The 17,999-nt window shown below is 36.8% G+C and overlaps 1 long non-coding RNA gene across 1 annotated transcript in view; it reads right to left on the bottom strand.

Annotated features, from left to right (window-relative positions):
* LOC146760531 (uncharacterized) overlaps positions 1–9,115 on the bottom strand; it is an 85,479-nt gene extending 76,364 nt beyond the window's left edge. Inside the window, exon 1 of the long non-coding RNA XR_014947470.1 lies at positions 9,013–9,115. This is a non-coding gene — a long non-coding RNA (uncharacterized LOC146760531). The remainder of the gene's footprint in view (positions 1–9,012) is intronic.
* Positions 9,116–17,999: the final 8,884 nt, after the last annotated feature.

Here is a 17,999-nt window from a genome sequence, read left to right as displayed (position 1 = left end):
TCATGAAAAGCAATCTCTGTCTGCTCTCAAAGTCAGTTCTGCTCTCCCTGCTTTATTTTCAGATCCTTAGTACAACATGCCTGGCAGAACGGAGGCCACTGTATAGGAAACCAAATCACTTGAATCAGCAATTCATCATTAACAGCAGATACCGTGTAGTGTTGTATGGAATATGGAGATCATCATCTTTAGATGAGATCTAAAGAGAAAGGGAAAGTGGGCACTTAGATGATAACATTATGCAAGGTTGGTTTGGGATAGGTTTCTATCACTCATAAGATAATTCTCTTAACTTAACTGGTCTGTCAACTGAAAATGAACATCAAGATGTGCCCTGGGTGTTGTCCCACACCCTTGTAACAAGCACTGACAGTAGACATGGCTTCACCATTCTTAGCTGCAAGTTACAAAGTTGTCTATCTCCAAAACTGCTATTTTTTCTGAATGGATGCTGTGCTGTCACTGCTTTTTGTCCCACACAGTAAGTGAACTTTAGCAAAATGAAGTACATTCTCATTTGCTCTTTCAAAAATACTTAAGAAGCTCCTTCCAGTGTTCATTTTTCCGGCCATGTATAGTAACAGGATGCTTTACTTAACTGATGCTGTACATAAGCTGATACAATACGACCCTCACATCCTAGCACAGCATTTCAACAGCTCTGAAACTCTAAGGTGCACAGACAGCCAGGAGGTAAAGAATAGCCAGAGGACAGTGCTAGAGTAGCAGCATTCCAGACGTTTCTTTCCTTAATTCCTCCCTCTGTCCATTAAAATTTTATTCTACATTTTTGTAGATATTTCATGTCTGCTTTTAGTTTTGAAAATTTAATATGCATTGAAGTCTATAAACTCACACAAATAGGATCCCATCTTTAGGCCTGGAAGCCATATTGTAGTCTATCTGACATTTCAAACCATTAGTCAGACATTGGCAGTGTCAAGAAAACTTCATTTAAAGTAGAAAGTAGCATTTCCAGTATTCTAATTTCTTCTTGTTCCGTGATTATTTCTCTGCATCTCTGGAATTTAAGTCAAATATAGAATTTTTACACTGCCAATAGCTCAACTTCCATCTGCAATCTGAACAGTCAAGCTGAGCTCCTTCTGCTGCACATAATACTTTCAGCACCATTACTAATAAATATTGTGAAATCAGAGTTCTGCAGACATTTTCTAACATTCTGCAGGCAGAACAGAACAATTTGCTCTTTCACACTTTCACTATTACTCCAATTATAACTTTCAGAAAAACTAATTCTGTAAGGTAACAGTTTTAAATCTCAGCGAGACTAAATGAGAGACTAAATTAATACGTTTGCATAATAAATGTTTAAGAACTGTGAGTGTAATGGCACGTCCATAGGATTATCCACTGAACAGGTGAACAGCACCAGTTTGGCATAGCCACAGCTGCCAGGACTTATGATTCATTTTTTGGCTTTGCATTATGCAGCAAATAAGAACTTCTGGAAAATTGTCCCAGCAAAATCACTTTTCTATGAGTTATGGACACTCCAGTAAAGTGCTCAGTTCTCAGCCTCTACCCGGGCTTTACAAGCAAAGCACAGTCTTCCACTTTGAGCAAGAGTGGAATTCAGCCCAAACACTTAACGTATGAGAAAATCCACTGATTATCCAAATGTGTTGATAAAGCTGGTTTTGTAATTTCACAGTGCTTTGCTGCCTTTGGGAGATTTTACACTAGATGGCATTCCACACCACAGAATGTGTAATGGAGTGTAAGCAAACTACATCAGAGCAGTCATTTAAAAAGCTTAAATCAACAGAGCTACACTTCTGTACCCGTTCCTTCTCTTCTTTTTAAAAGATACTTTTGTTTTCCATGTCTGGCTGAATGGTACGGAGGAAATATAATAGTAGAAAATCCAATAAGTCAATCTCTGAAAAACAGCCTTGGAGAAGGAACGTCATAAAATATTCATAGGTAGACATTTCTCTTCGGCTTACCACTAAATGAATTCAATCTGGTTTGGAACACCTCCCCTCCGAGGACAGGATGAGAGAGCTGGGGCTGTTCAGCCTGGAGAAGAGAAGGCTCTGGGAGATCTGAGAGCAGCCTGTCAGTACCTAAAGGGAATGTAAGAAAGAAGGGGACAGATTCCTTAACAGGGTCTGCTGTGATAGGACCCTGTAAATGGTTTCAAACAAAGGAGGGGAGACTTCTGCTGGATATAGAGAGGAAGTTTTGGGGTTTTTTTAATATTAAGTGTGGTGAGGCACTGGAACACATTGCCCAGAGAGGTGGTGGTGACCCATCCCTACAGACACCCAAGGTCAGGGGATGGGGCTCTGAGCACTGATGGAGCTGTGTGTGTCCCTGCTCAGTGCAGAGGAGCTGGACTAGATGATGTTTAGGGCTGCCTTCAGCTCAAATGATTCTAAGGTATATTAAATGTCTATTGCATTAGCTGATGAAAAGCTATACAAAACATTATTGTAACTCACGATTTATAGCACTGAACATAACTACCGAAATTAGAACTCAAAATTGATCGCAACACTGTGATTTTTTCATACTAAAAATTATTAAGGCTATAAAGTTGAGCTGCAATCTCTAGGTTTATTGTTTTTTTCATAAATATTGAAAGATGACTTATAGAAAAATAAATCAGAAAAGCTCAAAAGCTAAGCATGCATCATTTTCAAGTGATGCTTCAATTAATTCACATAATACAAATACTCAAACTCACTATAGGTAATGGCCTGAATGTCAAGTATAATATCATACGCATTGTAAACACATATTTTGGCACTCTAAGTAAGTTTTTCACTTTAGAAAGCACACCAGAAATTATCTGTACATCAATTAAATTCACCATATCATAATAGACACACAGTGATTCCTCCTACCCAGTAACCAAGTGTTGGTACCTCCAGCTCCTCAACTTACTGGTCTTTATTTATTTCTTTTTCTTCCTTCCTTCATGAAGGAGCTGAGATTTCAGCCCCCAAAATGCAGATTTATTTGTGCAATTGTATTCCGGATGCTGTGACTGTGCACTGCAAGCACAATTTTTAATTGCAGCATTTTCAGATCACAGTGATTCTTACAGTGAATGCTTTACTGCTTGAGGTTTGGAGCTCTCTATGCCACCAGTATAGGCCCCTAGTAAGTGTATTTTTTGACCTGCAAATAAATACCTATGATTCACCTATGTACTGTATTTGTGATGCAAGCTTGCAAATAAATAAATAAATAAATAAAATAATATATATATATATAAAATTTAAAAATATATTACATTAGATCTGTATTTAACATGCTCTTGGAATCATTAAAGCAGGAACCTGGCAGGTAGGTTATTTCTAAGCTATCCTTTTGTCCTATGTACAAAGCCTATGCAGGACACTCAATGAGTAAGAACTAAATCTTTTAACATCTACCCTCAAGAATAAAAGAGAGCCCCTCCTTTCCAAATGGAAGATCTTGTAGGGAAATAATTTGGTCAATCAATCAGTGGAAAGTAATCCTTACAGATACTTTATATAAAAGCAAGAAAACAAGTGTTGGGACATATGACAAAATGCTATTTTTTTCAGTAGAAGAGAAATAGATGTCTAGAACTCAATTTCATCTATACTGAGACCAAAACCTACAATGTTTTAAATAACGCTGTAATTGCAAGACAGAGAAGTTATACTGTTGCCATGGCTGCCTTCAAATGCCTTTATATTCTTTCACTTCTTCATATCTAATCTCACCTCTGAGCTAACTCTGAATTTATCTGTTACTGCCACATTGGCCATTTTTAGTTTAGATTGCTTAATCTTCTACACGGGTAAGGCCAGATAGTCTTGGTATAATAAAGCTCACTGTTCAATACATCAACTCAACATTTTACTCTTTCCTATCTTTGTTTTTGACATGTACTTTAACACCCAGTTCCATATGTGATGCAAAAATAACTGTGGTTAAACAGTTAAAACTATTCATTTTCTTAACTTTCTTCATTTTCTTCTTTCTGGGTAGATACCCAGTCTAGAATAAGTCTCTAGCAGTACATCCTATTTTTATAAACTAACATAGGCAAAAAGGCCCATGGTGTTCAAAGTACAGTCAGGCAACTAACATACAAACCACAGCTATTTTGGTATCGCATCTTACTGTATTGCTCAAACAGTCAAAAATAACTTTCCCTCAAACACAATAATCAGGCTTGTATTTGATGTTGAAATTACAGGTGGTTTTGCACTGCAAACAACTTTGCGGCAGTCTGAAAATACAGGCTTTTTTAATCCTCAATACACACATGCTGATTTATGTTGTCATTTTGGTAGAAGGAAGTTTCCTATGTATTTAAAACAAAACTACCCTTATTAAAATGTATTGGGACTCTGAAATTACAAAGTAGAATCTGGGATAACATCATCTAAAGATAACCTTACTCCTGTCATAATTCTGTGGCTATAACCAGTGTAGATTACTTGAGTTCTGATATTTTTAGAGAAAGATGCTGCAGTGTATTGCCCATCAATGGGATTCAGTTTCCAACACAATTATGCCCTTGTTCAGACAGACGAGAACATGCTGTATTTTTCCTGTAACATGAAAGCCAAAATGGAAGTTTGAAGACTGGTCAGCTTCTTCATGAGTATCTGATGGTTGGAAGGGTAGTAACGAAAGGGCAACATTGCCACAGTACTATGGTGCTTTTCCCATATTTTGTATAGAATTTTATTTTTTTTCATTTGTAGCTTTATTCCGTAAGATTGATTATAAGGATTAAAATACAAATGATAAATATAAGGGAGTTCTATCTCCAATCTTAGCATCCAGATAGACGTGCTTACATAAACTGATAATGATCAATCAGTTTGGAAAGCCTTCATTTTACTGATTTTATTCCAGTTACTGAACATGTTTAATGCACAGCACCGTGACGCTATCAATGAAATCCACAGATGCAGAGACTCAGAGATAATACCTCTATTAGTGACATACGTCTATACCATAAGGACAGTGCAGTAGACCCTGAGGAGAACTACTGCAAACTATTCTAAGATTACTTTAGTATCAATTGTACAGTACAAAAATGTATGCAAACTTTAAACAGTTAAGAAAAAAGATCAGGAAATCAAGAATGACCAGACAAAAATACACTTTCAAACACTATTGAATCTGTTTATTTCCTACTTTACCATTTCAAACCCAGATCTTCAGCCCCCTGTTAGCAATTAAGTACACAATTACATGGTGAGATTTCTCAAAGAAGTCAGCAGTTTCCATTTAGGACAGAAAATTAAGCAGCTAAGTCTCCTGAAGTGCTGATCAACCAGCAAGTTTGAACCAGTTTATGCATTTTTAAAATATCACCGTTTCATGTCAGGGCCTAAATATGAATTCAGCTACTGTAAACTATGCTCCTTAATGCAGTGTGGAGAACAGCTATTACAGTCCTTTTTCCTTTAAAACATAGTTGTAAGCAACAACAGCACAACAACCTCAGTACTGTCACCTGGTCTCTTACTGCCACAGTACTGCAATCACTGCTCTACTACTGTACTTGTAGCAACAAAAGCTCTACAGACTTGGCAACATAAAAGCAGAATCTTGTTGGCATGCAAATTAGGTGCTGTCATTACCTTTGTATCATCCTTAATTAAATTCTAGGTAGCCAAAGAGCTGGCAGATTTATCCTGACAATACTGATTTCTCTCTTTCATTGTAAAGGGTGTATTTCTCTTTAACATTCAAAGTGTATAAAGCAGAAGCTGGAATTATTGATCACAGCCCAAAAGTAATTAATGAGGAGATAAAAGGAGGCAGCGTACCTGACTGGATAAGAAATCTGTCTTAAGGAGTAGAACACTTTTCATTGAGTGAACTCCAGATACCCAAATCTGACATTATGGCCTCAAGTTGCACCAGGGGAGATTCAGGTTGGATATTAGGAAAAAATTCTTTTCCAAAAGAGTGTTCAGGCACTGGAGGGGGCTGCCCAGGGAGGCGGTTGAGTCACCAACCCTGTGGGTGGTCAAGAACCATTTAGACGTTGTAGTGAGGGACATGGTTTAGTGGGGAAATATCAGTGGTAGGTGGAAGGTTGGATTGGATAATCTTGCAGGACTTTTCCAGCTGTGGGGATTCTACGATTCTATGACACACCTGAAGCCTTTCCCTTTGCTTGCAAAATAAACTCAAATAAACCTTGCTTGCAGCATGTTATGGAGCCAGAAAACAGACTTGGGTGAAAATATTTTCAACATGTACCTACATGAACAAAAGAACAATCGGCATTTGGATGGTACGGGACTATGGAAAAAATGAGTTTCTGAAAAGTATTTTGCTATTCACATTCCAGCAGTGCTGCTGCCCTGAAGATTTTGTCCAGATCAAAGCATCTCAATCTCATGGCATCGGCTCAAGCTCCTTACTATGCTCAAGCTTCTTACTATCCTACACTGAACACTGCAGCTGTCATTTCTTCTCTATCATATCTGAATTTATCTTACTTTTCTGAGGAAGTAAGCTAGAGCAGACAACTACCACTTGACTATAGTTCATGCAGCTATAAAATTACTAAGTATTTGCTTTTAGTGTGTTTCAACTTAACCTTACAAATTGTGCTATTTCTGCACTCACTGCACACTACATATTTAAAACACATTATATTTTTCCACTAAATGATTACTTGCTCTTATTCCTTTTCCTAAAATAAAGTTAAAGTACATTATTACGGATTTCTAGAAAAGAAGAACACATAGATCTAGACGTGTTTTTTGAGTGTTATTTTCCTATTTAAGCTATTCATCATAACTTAAAAGGTTTCACTCTGGAATTTGCTGAAATACATCACTATGGCAACATTAGAGAAGTTGGTAGAATTTTTGGAAAGCTTCATTATCCAGACGTTTTGCAGTATGACAAGCTAGCAGTTCAGTTCTGGGACTCATTGCTGCTTACCACCATCAAGAATTAGAGATTAAAATAGCAGTGTAAGGCACTCTGCTGGGCACCACGGATACTCACTAGAAACCAAAGGTAGAACGCTCAAGACTGCAATGAACAAACTGCCAGTATCTTTTTCTCTTTTCCAAAACACATGTCAGTGAACTCCCTTAGCTTAGAACAGCAGGCAATGGCAGAAGAAAGAAAGATTGTGAAGTGCTCAGATGTTGTAAACTCACAAAGCAGAACCCACAAAACAAAAAGTCCCACAAGATTTTATCACCAGAGAAAGTCAGTCAGATTGGACATTATTTGATTACAAAATGAATTTGCAGGCAACAGCGGGATTTGCATTCTGCATAGCAAACATTTTCTAGTAACTCAAAGGTTTAAGTTTAAATAAAAAGGAGCTACTCGTTCAGGAAGAAAGTGATCTGTAAGTGCCAAAAAAAGACCAGTATCACAGTATCCTCAACAAAATGCAAATGAATATATTTAAATATCTGATACCAGATGGAGAATTTACTTAGACATATGTCTACTATACCAGGCTTGACTGAATAGCATATGCCACAAGGACATGTCTTGCATTCATATGCACATGCAAGTAGTGCAACACTTTGGTTGTATTTGGATTTGGGTTTTTGTTGTTGTTGTTGTTGTTGTTTTCAAATTAATATTTTAAAGGGTGTTTCAGAAATGGTGGAGCAAGGATGAAGATCTGATCATTAGTTATATTAGTCTTTGGCACTCTCATTACTTCTAGAAATTCTTTCTTATTGTATAATTGAAGAAATAGAAGGCAGGACTATGGATAAACAAAAGTATAAGGGAGATTTAGAAATGGAATCCAATTGAAGTCCTGCCAGATCAAAGCCACTGTAGACTTCATTTAAAATTCATGTGTTTAAAACCACAGAATGTAAACTTCCAGTTATACTGAAAGCCATGATATCCAATAGCTGTTGGGACTCAAAGGAGGCTGTAAATCTCTTATGTGCACATTTTAGAAGCTGGCACAGCTGCCTTGCATATTGCCTTTCCTTTCTACACCTTTGGGAAACTGGAACCACAGTTTTGCACTTTCTGTACTGAACTTTCACTGTACTTAGTCACCAGTGAAGGCAGTCACTATATACTCTCTTTGCACAGTTCCATGCCAAAAGACAGAACTATTTATGAACCTTTGTAGAAGCAGAGGTTAAACAGGGATACCAACAGGAACTGAAGGTGTCTTAGAATTCAGGATCTCAAGCAGAATTCTCTGGGCAGGATGGTAAACATACTGTTAGTCCTAGACTATCATATCCAGCAGAATAACATAAGCTGTGATGGATTCGATTCGATTTCTTTTATTTTCCCAACAGAAAACTAATTTGAAAAAGGATCCTGTTTTCTGATTCCTTTAATGATTTTCCATACCTATAAGTTCATTTAAGGTCTTCCCATGAAGAGAAGTGTACCTGGATTTTTTTCATGTTTCTTTTTGAAGCATCAACAAATAAAAGATAACATATTTGCTTATCTCCCAATGCAGAAAGAAGCCCTATCTATGATGGTATTGTAACTGTGATGATGTAGAGATACAGGAAGAATTACCTGGCTGTTACTTCATTAGATGATGGGATATAGTTAGAAAGAATTAAAACAACCAAACAAGTAAGATTTCACATAGTACAGACATGTTTGATGGACTCCAATATGGACCTCCTTCTGCTTCCCCATATCACTGCTACCTTTTTAGATGCATACTGTCCAACTCCAGCCTACTTACAGAGCTGCAGTCCCACCATTCCACAGACACTCTACCTTTTCTTTAAAATTCTAAATGAATACTGTACTTAGGTCACTGAGAGCAACTTTCTGCTGCCTCTGCTTCACATCTGAGGAGCTGCACCCAAATTGTTGCATATAATATTTACTATATATAAAAATACATATAATGCATGAACATACACATAGATACTTTGGTAGAAATTTCTTATAGGTTTATGCCTTGTTTAGAATCTTACAAGAAGCTGCTTGGACCATGTTTCCTGTTAGATCTTTCTTACTTTTGCCCAAAGATACATTGACAAAGTGAAAAACTATGTTACTTACCAGAAGCGCTAACTTGGTGAATACTTCCAGTACTTCAGTGAATAGCCTTCATTCGTACTGTGTCTCTGACCAGATTAAGAGGCAAAGAGAAGGTCTGAAAGCTGCAATAGTAAATGAAATTCTGTATGGATGCAATAACACAGTTGTAGAATTTCCAACTTAAATTGCACTGTATTTCCTGGTATGAATTTAAATCTGTAAAATACGATTAATACAACAATATACATTTTATTTTATGATGCTGCTTTTATGTAGCCTAAAGACTGGGGGAAAATGTGCCCAGCAAACAGAAAACACTGTAAATAAAGTCAAATTGGTACGTAATGCTAATACCTCGCTGTTTATTTTGCCTTCATAAAACAGAAATTACTTATCCTCATCTTCAGTTTACTACTCATTACTACACAATGCTTGTTAGTACAAAGTAATAAAGCTCTACAAGACTCTACAAGAATATTTTATTGATGCATGGTTGTGTGTGGGAATCAGTTCTCCTGGTTAACAGTCAGTGTGATCTTTCATGGTTTTATGGTAGGAAAATATCTGGCTTAAAAAGCAAAGTGTACTCACTAGTGTTTGCAACTTATCCATATTTAATGTTATATTCTTCTAAGGATCTCATTATTAGCCACATTATGATTTGCTGAATTCTAAATTGAATTGGAATTTGGAAGATCAATGCAATACTTGCATGCCTATTGTAACCTTAACTCTTTTTTCACAATGTTCTTTTAGGTCCCTCATGCCTTTAGCATTGGCAACTGAAATGCCAAAGTAATTGACAAATAATACGTTGTTTGAGTTGGGTATATTAGCTTTTAACTGGAAAAAAAAAAACTACCAGAAAAGTACAAATGAACATTTCTCCACAAACAAACACACTGAAGTGAAATAACTAAATAACTGTAAAAACGTAATCCTGTAGCTGGCATTCTGAGAACAGCACAAGCTGCAGCTGTTTCTGTTTTTCTCCATTCCACACCAACTGCCTTGGTAATCTTTTATGCTACTTCTATGTAAGAAGAATTTTCATGGGTGTAAAGGACATACACATAAAAATCATCTAAATCAGAATAAATAACGCACAGGTAGCATAAACAGATTTCACCATTTTTCTGCCCAATAGGTCTCACCAAGTTACAAACTGAAATGTTGTTGTGAGCTTTAAAGAGAGTTCTTTATTCCATTTGTGCTTCAGAAAAGGAACTGTTAGATGGACTCAAACTATTGCTCTTCTCAAATGAAGAAGAACACTCCATTCTTTCTGTCTTGTTTAAGCAGTTTTCCTTCTTGCTCTGGTGACAGTAACATAATCTCCTAATTCACATATGATGTATGATCTCATAATGTACAAGACTGATTTTGATATAATTGATTATATATGCAACACAAATCTGGACGCTAGAAATACTTAGCACTTTAACTCTCACTTATCTTTTCTGCTAAGCTCAACTGAATCCTCTTAGAAATGGAGATAACATTACTTGTATATTTCAGACTGGAACAAAATACTAAAATGAAAATACTGTTGGTTTTTTTTTTTGTTGTTTTGTTTTGTTTTGTTTTGTTTTTTACAGCAGAATGTCTGATTATTACTGTAACTGTGGGTACAGGAATAGACCTATTTCTAAGTTTAGTATACACAATATAAAAAAGTTTTAAACATCCATGTATTAAAAACAAGTCAGTTAAACCAGCAATCTAATTTTGGACTTAGAAAGGGATGTTAGATAGTCTGATGTCCTATTTTGTCCTATAAAATAGTGAAATACCTTTAGAAAATAAGCTGGAGGTTAAACACTTTTCTAGAAGGCCTGGTTACCAGAATTCCAGACACTTCTGGAATTACAATCAGTGATACTCATTACCTTTAATTTAAAAGAAGAAATCCTGTTAGTTCAGGATAGTTATTAATGACTATATATCAAAAAGAATATCATGGGACTGAAAAGCATATTTTAACACAGAGGTAGAATTAAGTTCCTCGTTCTTTATCTGGTCATGTCTGCCACATGTAAGGAAAGGCCAACAGGCAGTGGATTACTGTCACAGCCCTGAAGCCTTAGGTAGCTTGAAGGGATATTCTAATAATCCTTTACTCGTAGCAGAGATGATCCTAGCTTCAGCATTGGTCATAGGAACATTCATTATGCAGCATATATTGAATAAAGAGGTTTGGGGTGAGATAATTATGCAGGGAGGGGAAAGTTTGTGAATTATTTAATGCTTGTGGTACTACTTCTCTTACTAAATAACTGCACAGTTAAACATGCTGTATCTTTTGCACACTGAAGTTATTTGGAAATGAAGCAAAACTCAAAGGGAATGCTTAAGTCAGTCTAAAGAACTCAAGAGCTCTGGTCTCCTGACTGGCCTATATTATGGCATTAATTAACATTCATAAAGATATATCCAATTGGGATTGTGAAACATTTTGCCATAGCTTTCCTGCTAATAAGCAAATTAACTAGATCAATGTTAGTTTGGATAGTCCCAAAATTCTACAGTATAATAAAAACATCCATTGAATAATCTCTGAATGAGTTTCATTAACGTAAGTGCTGGAAAGTTCTGAGAATGTCTCAATGTGCTTTTGCAAGCAAAAGCTCAGAATGGAAGACTTTTCTCACATGATACTGTTAAAAATTTGACTTAAGCCCTCACTCAGTTTCCTTCTTTTGTTTTTTTAAGCTTCTACTTAAAAGATTAATAACCAGAAAACAGCGCTGAACTGGGTGTCTGTGTAACAACACTAGAGCCAAAGAGCAATGCCCCAAATTGAAAGCATGTTTTTGTTACTCGTAAAGCGCATCTTACCTTCATTTTTGTCATTTATGTGCACTCTCAAATGTTATTTTGTGTGAATTGCTGCTTCCCGTAAAACTACAAAAAATAATAAAAAAAAGAAATGGTCACATTCTATTTTCTTAAGGTCATACGATAAATTGTCACTCGTGTTACCATGGAAACAGAGTGGATTTCATCATTATAATGCATGCAGCGATAATTGTTTTTATTTTAGTCCATGGATAGGTAGTTAATGGTGCCAGCTGCAGTTCACACAGACACAGATTCTTGTCATCTAAGCACAAAGCTGCTGTCGGCTGTCACTGTGGGCTCCTGTAACCACCAGCAATTCATAGGGGAACATTTGGGCAGAAAGAAGAGCTGTTAACAGGCCTTAGATCTGTGGCTGAAGTAGATTTCCCTGCAGGAATTATGTTTTCATATGAAAAAGAAATAAACAAGCTACAGCAGAGTTCTTCACACTGTCCAGTCAGGTCACTGCAGAAAAACAGTCTCTTTATGGCTGCTTATAATACTTACTTTCTATTGATAAGAGGATCAGCTGGCATCCTACTCACAATACCATTTTTCTCAAGAATGTACAGTTAGATATTATGAGGTTGCAGCTAACATGGGTCTCTATGCAACTGCACACTTTAACCTTAGATCAACAGGTATTAAGTGAATGAAAATACTGCAGTTCTGTGAATTTAGAGCCACTACAACTACGCTCAAATTGATGCTTATTTAAAACACAAAAGTAGTTATTAATATATAACAAAATCATATATGGAAGCAATATAGGATAAGGGATAATATGCGGTATGGGATGACCTGGGGTCATCCAATCCCCACTTAAGAACAGGTTGCATCAGTTTTAAAATGAACAAATTCTAATATAAGCAGTGATGCACTGAGGGGCCATTAACAACAGGTAGGGAACACTGGATTTGGATGCCATCCTTCCTAAGGTACAAACAGGCATACTGGTCTTTTTCTTTATTCTGTAGAATACTGAAGATGAGTTTTCCCTAAACTTAGAACATGTATGACACTTTCAGTTCCTCTGGAAATGTATTTCAAAGTGTTACATAGTGGTTGGGTTTAACAGGGACCTCAGGAAAGTGTGGTCCATACCCTCAAGCAGAGCCAACTCGAGCAGGTTGCCCAGGACCATGTCCAGACCACAATTCAATGGTATCTTCATAGATTCCACAGCTTCTCCAGCCAGTGCTTGGTCACCACCACAATAAAATCGAAACAAAATTAAAAAATAAAATCAACAACAAAAACAACCACAACAAAAACCTCCCCATGATTTCCTTACTTTCAGAGGAAATCTCCCGTATTTCACTTTGTGCCCACCACCTCTTGCCATCAGGCAGATCAATGTAATATTTTTGACCATAAAAGAGTCTGAACAGTGGGACAGGAACATCTTACATGAAGTATGACAGATGGCTGGTTGTGGAATCTCAATTTATGGATATACTGCAAAGTCTTCTGGCCACGATCCTGCTCAGTAAGCTCTAGGTGACACTGCTTGAGCAGAGGCAGCTGGACAAGATGATCTCCAATGGTCCCTTCGTACCTCAACCACCTATTCTGCCCAAATATGGGCTAAGCATCACATGAAGCAGAAGCAAACCAAAGCCTACTGGAATCAGGTGTCTAACGCTGTGAGAGAAAAATGTTCTTCATAATAAATGTCAGTTAATTCCCTGAACTGGCTATTGTAATTTTCAAGATGATCTGAGGAACAGAAACCACATGTTGCAGCTCCTGGCACTAGACCAACTTACTTCTACTCCAGTAATGTTCCACACAATTTGCTGAGCAACATGTGAAGTGTTCTTTCTTACTACATGAAAAATACTGAGAAACTATCAAAGCTGTTACTTTATATTAAAAGTTCCATTATTACTTTCACTAAGATTTGGCTTGCACTACAAAAGATTTATTACCAGTTATTCTCGGTTCATGTTAATTTGGTTATAATTAATGATAGTTATGTGGAAGATTATCTCGTCCTTGTAAGAGATACAGATAATGTGAAACTTAAATATTAATGAGCTTATTCTTTATAAGGATAACTGCAAAGCTTAATGTAAACTATTACTCAAGGAGCCAATTATTTTTTCCTAAACTTTGGGTACTTCAGATCAATAGGTTTAGAGGCCAACCATAAAGCACCATCTTCTATGCTTAGTCTTCCTCACTCAACATGATAAGATAAATCACACAGGATTGTATTTCCCTCTGACATATCCCTGTGCAACACAGTTCTGAAACAATCTCCTAGAAATCAACAATTTTATATGGAAAGCATTTGGATTTTCTTGACAATTTCCCCAATTTAGAACTGACAAAAAATGCTGTAACAAATTAAAACAGTTTCAACAAAAGCTGCTATTTATGCAAGGATTCATATTTATGAATCATGGCTAGAATTACACTTGGAAATGTCTGTTTAGAGGTCCCATCTGTGAACACAGCAAATTATAACAGACAAAGTATTGATGGTAGTATAATTTTTGAATACCAAAAATGGCAATAAATGTTGCTCAACAGGTAACGCACAGCAGTCACCAACTTACACAGTTCTTTCACTGATCACTCATCCTCAGATCCCAGGAACTGTGATGTATGTATTCAAAGCCATGAGGTTTTACACAGCATCTCCCTGCATGCCTCCTATTATTGAGGTTTTCCCAACTCCTTTGGGATACCTCACTCTGTACATATGTATCCTACTTATTTTGTATTTAGGTCACATCAGCTATGCACACACAGCAGCACCAAAGAGGTCACCATATGTCCAAGAATTCCAGATATGTTTGTTATACACGTGCATTCTGAAATGTATTTAAAACAAATGAGCATATGTATATTTGCTCAGAAATATAGTAATCACAATTGTAATTCTACCAATACATCAGCTACATTGTGCAAACATTGTTTCGGGAGAAACATTAGATTAATTGCATAGACACTCCATAGTGCATATACGTAGACAGCCTCATAGTATATCTCAGGCAAATATGACAGTTGTATATTTTCTGAATGCTTTCCAGGTGGACAGCCAGACTGGAAAGTTTCTGCTGCAGTCCTATAAGCTATATTTGGTAATAACTCATTTCCCAGCAAGTATATATAAAACTATGCTGGATGGAAAAACAAGTTTCTAATTCTCACCCGATTGAAACAAACTCAGTAAAAAGAAAACTGAGAGGGTTCTGTGCAAATGCTGCCTGATGCACAAAGCTGGCAATGACTGCACTATGATCCCTGCTCTTCTGACCCCAGCACATCTGCCCACAACCTGGACTATTTGCTGAGGCCGGGCACTGAGCTGGGGCTTGGAACAGAAACAACATATGATCAGTGGGGTGGTGTTGGCCTGTTTTATTTTTACAAATATATGCTATGAGCATGCATAGATAAAATGAACACCCTGTAGAAGGAAGATTAATTTCGACATATTTCAGCTATCAGCTTGACTCCCATAATACTTTGTTATAGGTTAAATACTACATGTTCTAGTATTAATTCTAGTGTGACACAACGTTGTGTTCTAAGCTGAAGTTTATCAGTACACACTGCATGGCAAAGATGGAAAACTAGATAAGAAGAGATAGATACAGTGATAAGAAAAACAGTACTACAATCAGAATTTGGACAATAAACAGGTATCAAAAGTGGCATCCTTTTCATTTTACAAATGGTCTATTTTGAGCTCAATACCTTGATTTTTCCCTAGGAGTCCGCTTAACTACACACTTGTAAGTACAAACATATAATATAGAGCTATCCCTATAACAACAGCAGGAAAAGGATCTTTCTCCAAAAAGTACCAGAACTGAAGCATGTTTAAAAACAAATAAAAAATCAAAATAAGATAAAACAAAACCATCCTACCAAGCAAAATGGCGATCTATGTAGTTACGGGTATGTTTTGATGCATTATAACATCACACAAGGCTGAACAAGCTCAAAGACAAACTATCTGGAAAAGGGTCACTGGAAAATACCCCTGTAGCTCATTCTTGAACAGCCCATGTGGGGCTGCATGCTGTAATTTCTGAGAAAGAAAGTAGGGGGGGTGGGGATCTTGGTCTTTAACAAGGTTAAACATACACAACTCCAGAGAGATTATCCAGACATCTGCCATCAGCTCCCTCCTGCAACATGGAACACATCAGAATGGTAGAGAGAACTCTGTTACACTACTATCTTTTGTGCTTACACCAGCACAGAGTAATGATTTAAGGTCTCAACTGGGAAAGAATTAAAAATAAATGAATCACAGTTATTAAGTCAAACAACTATTCAACAAATTTATGGTATTTACACAAAGGTTACTTTATGAATAGTGACCGTTTGAAAGTCATCTTGACTTTTAGAAGTCCTGAGTAAGCCTTCATGGAACAGTGCAGATAATGCCAGGCAAGAGTCAGCTCTCCATGAAACTCAGAGAAATTTTGCATACGTTTAATATATAAATAAACAAAGCAGCTTGCTTTCTTCCAAGTAAGCATTTGCTAATTTTCTTGATAATTTTTTATGCTTTCATTGTATTTTGCTGTGCATGACAGGGTAGGAAATATGGATCAAATTCACCTGGCCATCTAGAAAAACCACTAGCCCTTTTCTTTTCACCTGGGGTTGGGGACAGGGCCTGCTGTACCAGCACTGCTCCCACCCTTATATTTCTAACACTTTCACTTCAAGCTGTTTTCTTTCTTCATTCATTCTTCTACCAGTGTTAGCAATAGGTGAGTTTTGGTTACCAACATATTTATGCTTTACCTCACAAAGCCATAAGCAATCACCAGTGACTTCAGTAGTTACTGCATTAACTTGCCAACAGCTGGAAACCAACAGAGCAAATTGCACTTACATGACTAGTGTGACTGATCATCTCAAGGTGCAGTTAAATGGGGGATAAACATCAGTTTATACACCCCCGTCTCCTTTCTATTCTATAAGTAAACTTGAGAGATCACTATACATATACATTTTTAGACAGAAATATGGAATATTTTCATCCACTCTCCTTTTGGATATATGTGCTGCTATTGCAGATGGTTTGGAGAGATGGGATATTATTTATTAACAACACTTTAATGCAGGCTGTCTAGTTCAGCAAAGTAAATTTGGTGTGGGGAAAGAAATTCTCCCCACCAGCTCATATAAAGATGCGGGTAATATTCTGTCTGATCAAAAGACTAGTCAATTTACTTCTGACCACATCCTTCTCTGCCAGTGAATGCAATGAAATATAAGCCTGCAGGCACATGCTGGAGTAAAAATATTTTTAGATTTTCAATCCCCTGGCTGGATACAGCCATATTAAATATAGATAATCTTTTATGACTACAGATAAAGATGAATGAAAGAAGGAAAAAGTCACAGAGTAAGAGAGAAGCGCAGCAAGGAAGGTATATCACATAAGCTGTAGACAGTACAGTATAATGCTAACACATATGATCATCATATGAAGCAGAATAATAAAGACTATATTTCAGGGGTAGATTTTTTGTTAGCAGTCATTTATGAATGTATTCTTACCCTAATTACATGACTGACCCATCCTTAAAATTGCAATGCCTTGTTTGTAAAAGTCCTTCAAACATTATGAGATGCACACCCAGCAACTTACACTTACATGGCCATCCCCTGGGATATGGAGAATATTTAACACAGTTTTTCATTTTTCAAGTTGCTGAACTTGTAATTTTGAGAACTCAATGTTATTTGCACTAACTAAGCAATACTTTGGTTCCTTTGGCCAGGCAAGCAAAATGAAATAGTACTATTTTGATGAAGGATTCCAAGTACAGCCTATTATTTTAAACAACATGAGAAGTTGATGTTCTATTTACATTTTCAGTGTATTGGTACAGTCAATAGAGCCTTCCTGTTATCAGCTTAGGTATGTTTGTGTTTTTTCTTATTGAGGCTTCATGCCATCTTCCTTTGCTACAGATAAAAGTTAAACTTCTGGCAGTGTATTTGCCTGTAGCATGAAACTGCAAATCAAGTAAACAGCAATACAACTTCTGCTCTGAATGAGTTGTCATGAAAGAAGTGGGATGAAACTGTTCTGCTTTAGTGAGTGACTGCTGGGAAAAACAAGGTGCAAATTGTTTGACTGCACACTGAACACTTCAGCAGTATATGGGGAGAAAAAGAGTAGC

This window comes from Coturnix japonica, chromosome 6, assembly GCF_054131305.1.
Source record: "Coturnix japonica strain WE chromosome 6, WE-NBRP24, whole genome shotgun sequence".
NCBI lineage: Eukaryota > Metazoa > Chordata > Aves > Galliformes > Phasianidae > Coturnix > Coturnix japonica.
This window is presented reverse-complemented; position numbering and strand designations above follow the sequence as displayed.